The sequence below is a fragment of the Carlito syrichta genome, unplaced genomic scaffold (genome assembly GCF_000164805.1).
Source record: "Carlito syrichta isolate Samal-C Ts95f unplaced genomic scaffold, Tarsius_syrichta-2.0.1 Scaffold304726, whole genome shotgun sequence".
NCBI lineage: Eukaryota > Metazoa > Chordata > Mammalia > Primates > Tarsiidae > Carlito > Carlito syrichta.
In genome coordinates, this window is record NW_007248822.1 from 711605 (window position 1) to 718037 (window position 6433).

General features: G+C 38.0%; 1 protein-coding gene across 1 annotated transcript in view; it reads right to left on the bottom strand.

Moving 5' to 3' along the window:
- The window catches only part of RBBP8 (RB binding protein 8, endonuclease), a 131683-nt gene that overhangs the window by 62949 nt on the left and 62301 nt on the right, over positions 1-6433 (bottom strand). The gene's annotated exons all lie outside the window — the stretch shown is intronic.

A 6433-nucleotide genomic window follows, 5' to 3' on the forward strand; every position in this document is an offset into this window, starting at 1 on the left:
GGTCTCGAACCCGCGGGCTCAGGCAATCCGCTCACTTCAGCCTCCCAAAGCGTGGGATTACAGGCTGAGCCACCGAGCCCGGCTAGGAAATATATTCTAAGATAATCATTTCAACTCAGTAACCTAAGTCAATAAGATAATAAGTACTGGCCGAGATCAGTGGCTCAGACTGTAATCCCAGCGCTTTGGGAGGCCGAGGCAAGTTGATTGCCTGAGCCTGCGGGTTCGAGACCCACCTGGGCAACTTGGTGAGACCTCATCTCTACAATAAATCAAAAATTAGCCGGGCGTGGTAGCATGCGCCTGTAGTTCCAGCTACTTGGAAGGCTGAGGCGGAAGGATCGCTGGAGCCAGGAGGTCCAGGCTGCGGTGGCCAGGAGTGTGCCACTGCACTCCAGTCTGGGCGACAGAGTGAGACTCCCACTCAAAAACAAAAAACCAAAAAAAAAACCAAAAAAGATAATAAGTATTTAAGTGTCTATGGAAGCCACAGCATGATAGTAATTTGCCATAAGTTTTAAAACAAACTAAGAAGGAGATACATGAATACTATACAACTGAAATGAAAGAACTTAGAACCTACATAAAACAAAAGAACCTAGATATTTTATAAACTTAGTTGATGAAAGTAAAACTCATATCTAACAATGTTGGTATGAATGCAAAATATCTAGAGTGAAATCATAGGCGGCATTAATAGAATCAGAATTTCTAGAACGAAGGAAAAAAGAGTTGGGCATCATGGTTTAAGGGGAATACATTCCGAAGACAGGATGCCCTGAAACCATGCTGTATGGAGAACAACACCTAAGTAAAGATGACAAAGTGAACATCTGCATCTATTTCTGCTCCCTCCCAGAATTTTACAAAATTACAGTAAAAGATATACATATATTTCAAAGGCACAAATATGGGAAAAAATGGAAGAGAAAGCAAAAAAAAAAAAAAAAGAAAAGCAAGCAGTTAGTAGACAAATGGAAGCCGGCCTGAGAATGCTAAATTCTCTGTCAATGGTGGGAAAAGTCTAGAATTGCATTGTCTAACATGGTCACCCCATAGCCACATGTGGCTATTTCTTTTTTTTTGAGTTGGAGTCTCACTCTGTCACCAGACTGGAGTGTAGTGGCCACTCCCAGCCACCGCAGCCTCGACCTGCTGGGCTCCGGCGATCCTTCCACCTCAGCCTTCCAAGTAGCTGGAACTACAGGCGCGTGCTACCATGCCTGGCTAATTTTTTGATTTGTTGTAGAGATGCGGTCTCACCAAGTTGCCCAGGCAAGTCTCGAACCCGTGGGTTCAGGCAGTCCACTCACCTCAGCCTCCCAAAGCACAGGATTACAGGTTGAGCCACCAAGCCCGGCTGGCTATTTCAATTTAATAAGTTAAATGAAAATTAAAATTGAGCTTCTCAGCTGCACTCAAATGCTCCCCAGTCACATGTACCTAGTTGCTCTCATACTGGACAGTGCAGATATAGAGCACTTCCCTTATCACAGAACATTTTATAGGATGACACTGACACAGAACCAACCTGACACACACTGTAAAATTCCTAAAAGATTCCTAAATTGGTGTCAGGAGTGACTAATTAAAAGCATGCCTTAAGAGATTATTATACCGACACATTCTCTCCTATATGATGAGCAGTCAAGTGGTTATCCCTTTGTCATCCCAGCAGACTGTAAGCTGAATCTCTAGAGAGTCTGAAACGGACAATGTCTGGTCTGGGAGACATGAAGCACAGTTAACGGTAGGAGTACAATAATAAAATGAACGTATATGCACACCAAATTCTCAGACCCTAGTTTAGGCTCTTGTCATCTGCTTGGCTACTAGAACATTGGTAGCTAGTCCTACTACACATCTGGGAAATAGAATTAAGAAGTCTTCACTAGGAAATCTGACCAGCCTAACAGGAAAGACCTAAAGAACTAAAGATACTGACATTAGGGTATCTTCAGTGAAACAGATCGATCACCCTACAGTGGAGCTCACAGCCCATGGCTGTACTCATGCACTCAGAACTTCAAAATAACTTTTATTCCCATCTCTTAAATAAAACAGATAACCAAATAGCAAAAGACATCTGATAAAAGCTTATAAAGTGAAAGAGATCAAAGCAATCAGGACACTTAAAAAAAGGGAAAAGAAAAAGCAAATCTGGAAGAAATATAGGCTATGTAGAAAGATGAAAAAGAAAAAACACACCAACACAACCACCAAATTATAAATAACACAGTAAGTCCTCACTTAATATCATTAGTAGGTTCTAGAAACTGTGACTTTAAGCTAAATGATGTATAATAAAACCAAGTATTTCCCCCTTATTATTATAACAAAATGATGTTAAAAAAAAAAGGTTGTTTGTTATTCAATGACCTGTATGTCATTTGACTTAAAGTCTCAGTTTCCGAGAATTATTGATGACATTAAGTGAGGACTTACCAACGAGAGAGAAATGATATCAAAACTAAAGAAATGAAAACAGGATTGCCATAAAAGGAAATATTCTGAGAACAAAAAAGAGATCTTAGAAATTAAGGCCAGGTGTGGTGGCTCATACCTGTAATGTCAGCATTTTGGGAGGCTAAGGTGGGAGGATCGCTCAAAGCCTGGAGTTCAAGATCAGGCTAGACAACATAGTAAGACCTCGTATCTACAAAAAAATTTAAAAAGTAGCTGGCCGTGGTTATGCAGGCCTGTAGTCCCAACTACTCAGGAGGTAGAGAAAGGAGGACCACTTGAGCCCAAGAGTTTGAGACTGTGGTGAACTGTGATGGTGCCACTGCACTCCAGACTGGGTAACAGAGTGAGACACCAATTCAAAAAAAGTTTTTTGAAGAAATTAAAAATATTAGCAGGAAAAATAAAATAAAACTTTATAAACAGTAAATGAGAAAAATCGTGAGTGAGAAAAATAAAAGTAAAAAGTTTTACTTTTCACTGTTAACAAAATGGCTCAGTTTAAGGATAAGACTTGAAAGGAAAGAGAAGTAAAACAGAAAAAATAAAACTGGGAGATCAACCAAGAAGGTCTATCATATAAATAACAAGAGTTAATCTAGTATTTAAAAAAAAAACTTTCCAATGACAGTATTTAAGGATGGAATGTATTACCCAAGGAGACAGTGATTCCATTTTTCACTGGACACATTTAAGCCCAGCAAAGACAATCACCCAGAAAATGGGAAGGTGCTCTAAACACATGTTGAACAGATCATTATATCAGTGGCTCCTAAACCTGGCTTTTCTCAAAACCACTCTGGCAGCTTTAAAAGAAAGGGAGAGAAGGAGTAAAAACTTTACTAAATCTCACTCATGACCAACTGAATGAGAGTCTCCAGGATGGGGCCTTGGAACCTGCTCAGAAGCTCCTCTCCATGGACCTTTACAACTTTACAAACACAAGACATCCTCATCTACTCCTTCCAATGTTCTTTTTAAGTCTTATCCTCAAACTGAGCCATTTTCCCAACAGTGAAAATATACTGAGATGGATTACATTCCCCCCCTGCTCTTGCCTCAGTTTAGTAACATCTTTAAGTGTTATAGAAAATTCTTGAGTACTTAAAATATCTACATTTGCCCTGCCACTCACATTCATGATTATTTTATATAAAGGAACGCATATCTTAACAATTCATCTTTTAGAACAGACATGCCCATAGCTACATTCTAAAATACACGTTACAAATCACTGAATTTATCGAAATATTACATTTATGACATTTTAAAAATAATTACATAATAGGTAACTTATACTATTTATAAAATTCATTTCAGGATAGTACAAAGGACATTAAAAATATCTTTATAAAGGGGGTTGCAATCTGAGCACTGAGAATCATTGGTCTAATTTTTAAGAAGGATGATGCTGTCTTCCTTGGGTCATATGTTGGTAGCAAGGAGAGCTGATATACTGTTACTCTGAATTGTAGTTTGTTAAATCCCATCAAAATTATTAAATTAAAATTTATAACTAGAACACATGCATTTTTTTAAAAAGCTCCTCAGAAAACTCTGATGGTCACACATGTTCAGGACCCAACAAATTAAATGAACCTTAAATACTTTCTGAGTTTAAGTTTCGATAATTCTATAAATGTAAAGTAAATGGCTTTGGGGAACCAAGAAAAAAGTTAGAAACAGAGATAACTTGGAAGAAGGATAAATTGGATGCTTAGCTTATACATACAAAATTTTACTCAAAATGAATCTAAGACTAAATGTAAAAGCTGAAACTAAAAACTCTTAAAACACAAAGAAAAATCTTCATGACTTCGAATTTGACAATAACTTCTTGGGTATGACACCAAAGAATGGGCAACAACAACAAAAAAATCAATAATGTGAGCTTAATAAAATAAAATATTTTTGTGAATCAAAAGGATCTATTAAGAAGGTGAAAAGACAACTCGCAAAAATGGGAGAAAATATTTATAAATCATATATCTGATGATGGACTAATATCCAGACTATATAAAAGAACTCTTGCAACTTAACAACAAAAAACAACCTGATTTTTAAAACAGGCAAAACATTTGAAGGCATATCTCCAAAGAAAATATACAAATGGCCAATAAGCACGTGAAAAGATGCTCAGGGCTGGGCACAGTGGCTCACGCCTGTAATCCCAGCACTTTGAGAGGCTAAGGCAGGAGTAGTGCTTGAACCCAGGAGTTTAAGACCAGCCTAGGCAACAGTGTGACCTCATCTCCATAAAAAATAAAAAATTAGCCAGCTGTGGTGGCACGTCCCTGTAGTCCCAACTACTCAGGAGGCTGAAATGGAAGGATCGCCTGAGTCTAGCAGGTTGAGGCTGTGGTGAACCATGATTGTACTCTGCATTCCAGCGTGGGCGACAGAGTAAGACCACACCCTCCCCCACACAAAAAACATGCTTAATATCATTATTAGGAAAATGTTAATCAAAATGACAACGAGAAAGCATTTTACACCCATTAGGATGGCTTAAAAAAAGGAAAGTAACAAAAGTTGGTGAGGATGCAGAAAAACAGAAACTCTTGTGCATTGCTGGTGGAAATGTAAAATGGTACCAACCACGATGAAAAATGGTATGGTAGCTCTTTAAAAGGTAAACATAGGATTATCACATGAATCAGCAATTCCATTACTACATGAAATTTCTCTTTTACCTAAAGAAACCGAAAGTAGGAACTTGAGCGTGTATTTGTGGGTTTTTTGTGTGTTAGTTTGTTTTTTGAGTAGGCATCTCACTCTGTTACCCAGGCTGGAATGCAGTGGCACACTCATGACTACTGCAGCCTCAGCCCGCTGGGCTCAGGTGATCTTTCCCCCTCAGCCTTCCAAGTAGGTGGGATAACAAGCTTGCACCACCAAGCCCAGCTAATTTTTTGACTTACAGTAGAGACGAAGTCCTGCCAAGCTGACCAGGCTTGTCTCAAACTCTGCTGGGATTAAAGGCATGAGCCACCATGCTCAGTGTCAAGCAGATATCTGTGTGCCAATATTCATTGCAGCATCATTCACAACAGGCTAAAGGGGAAAGCAACGCAAGTGTCCACCAACAAATGAATGGATAAACAAATGTGGTATGTATACACAATAGATTACTTAGTTACAAAAAGGAATGAAGTTCTGAAACATGCTACAACATAGACAAACCTTAAGTGAAATAAGCCATGCAAAGAAAGACAAATACTGCATGATATCACTCATGTGGATCTAAGAAAGCTTATGTGAATTTTACCTCAATAAAGCTGTTTTAAAAAATAATAGTTAAAATAGTAAAGTGCATGTAATGTAGATTTTACCATACAAAAAGACCTTGAGGGACAAAAGCTATCTAGCATCCCTGGAAAAATCTGAGAAATGATGCAGCCCTAAAACAAGAAAAGGGTATATACACATATACACAGAGATACATGTATATATAAAGGAACAATCAACAAATAATAAACAAACTCTTGGATATCACACAAATGATCATCAAAATAATTTCATCAGTAAGGTTGGAGAATAAAATAGAAGAAATCTCCCAGAACATGGAAGAAAAACAAGTAATGAAAAATAAGAGCAAGGATGATAAAGGATCCATTTGACTAAGAAGTGCTCTAGAAAGAACATAAAAAAATAGAGTTACAGAAAAAAATTACCAGACTTTGAGATACTCCTAGTCTTCAGGTTAATAGGTTCTAACTAGCACAATGAAGGAAACATACACACACACACACACACACACACACACACACACACACACACACACACACACACACACAGTTGACCCTTGAACAATATGAGGTTGAACTGTGTGGGTTCACTTATACATAGATTTTCTTCAACCAAATGCAGATTGAAAATAAAGTATCTGTGGGATGTAAGGTAGACTTTCTTTTCAGATTTTTTTTTTATATCATAATATCACCTGCAAAAAGGGACAGTTTGACTTATT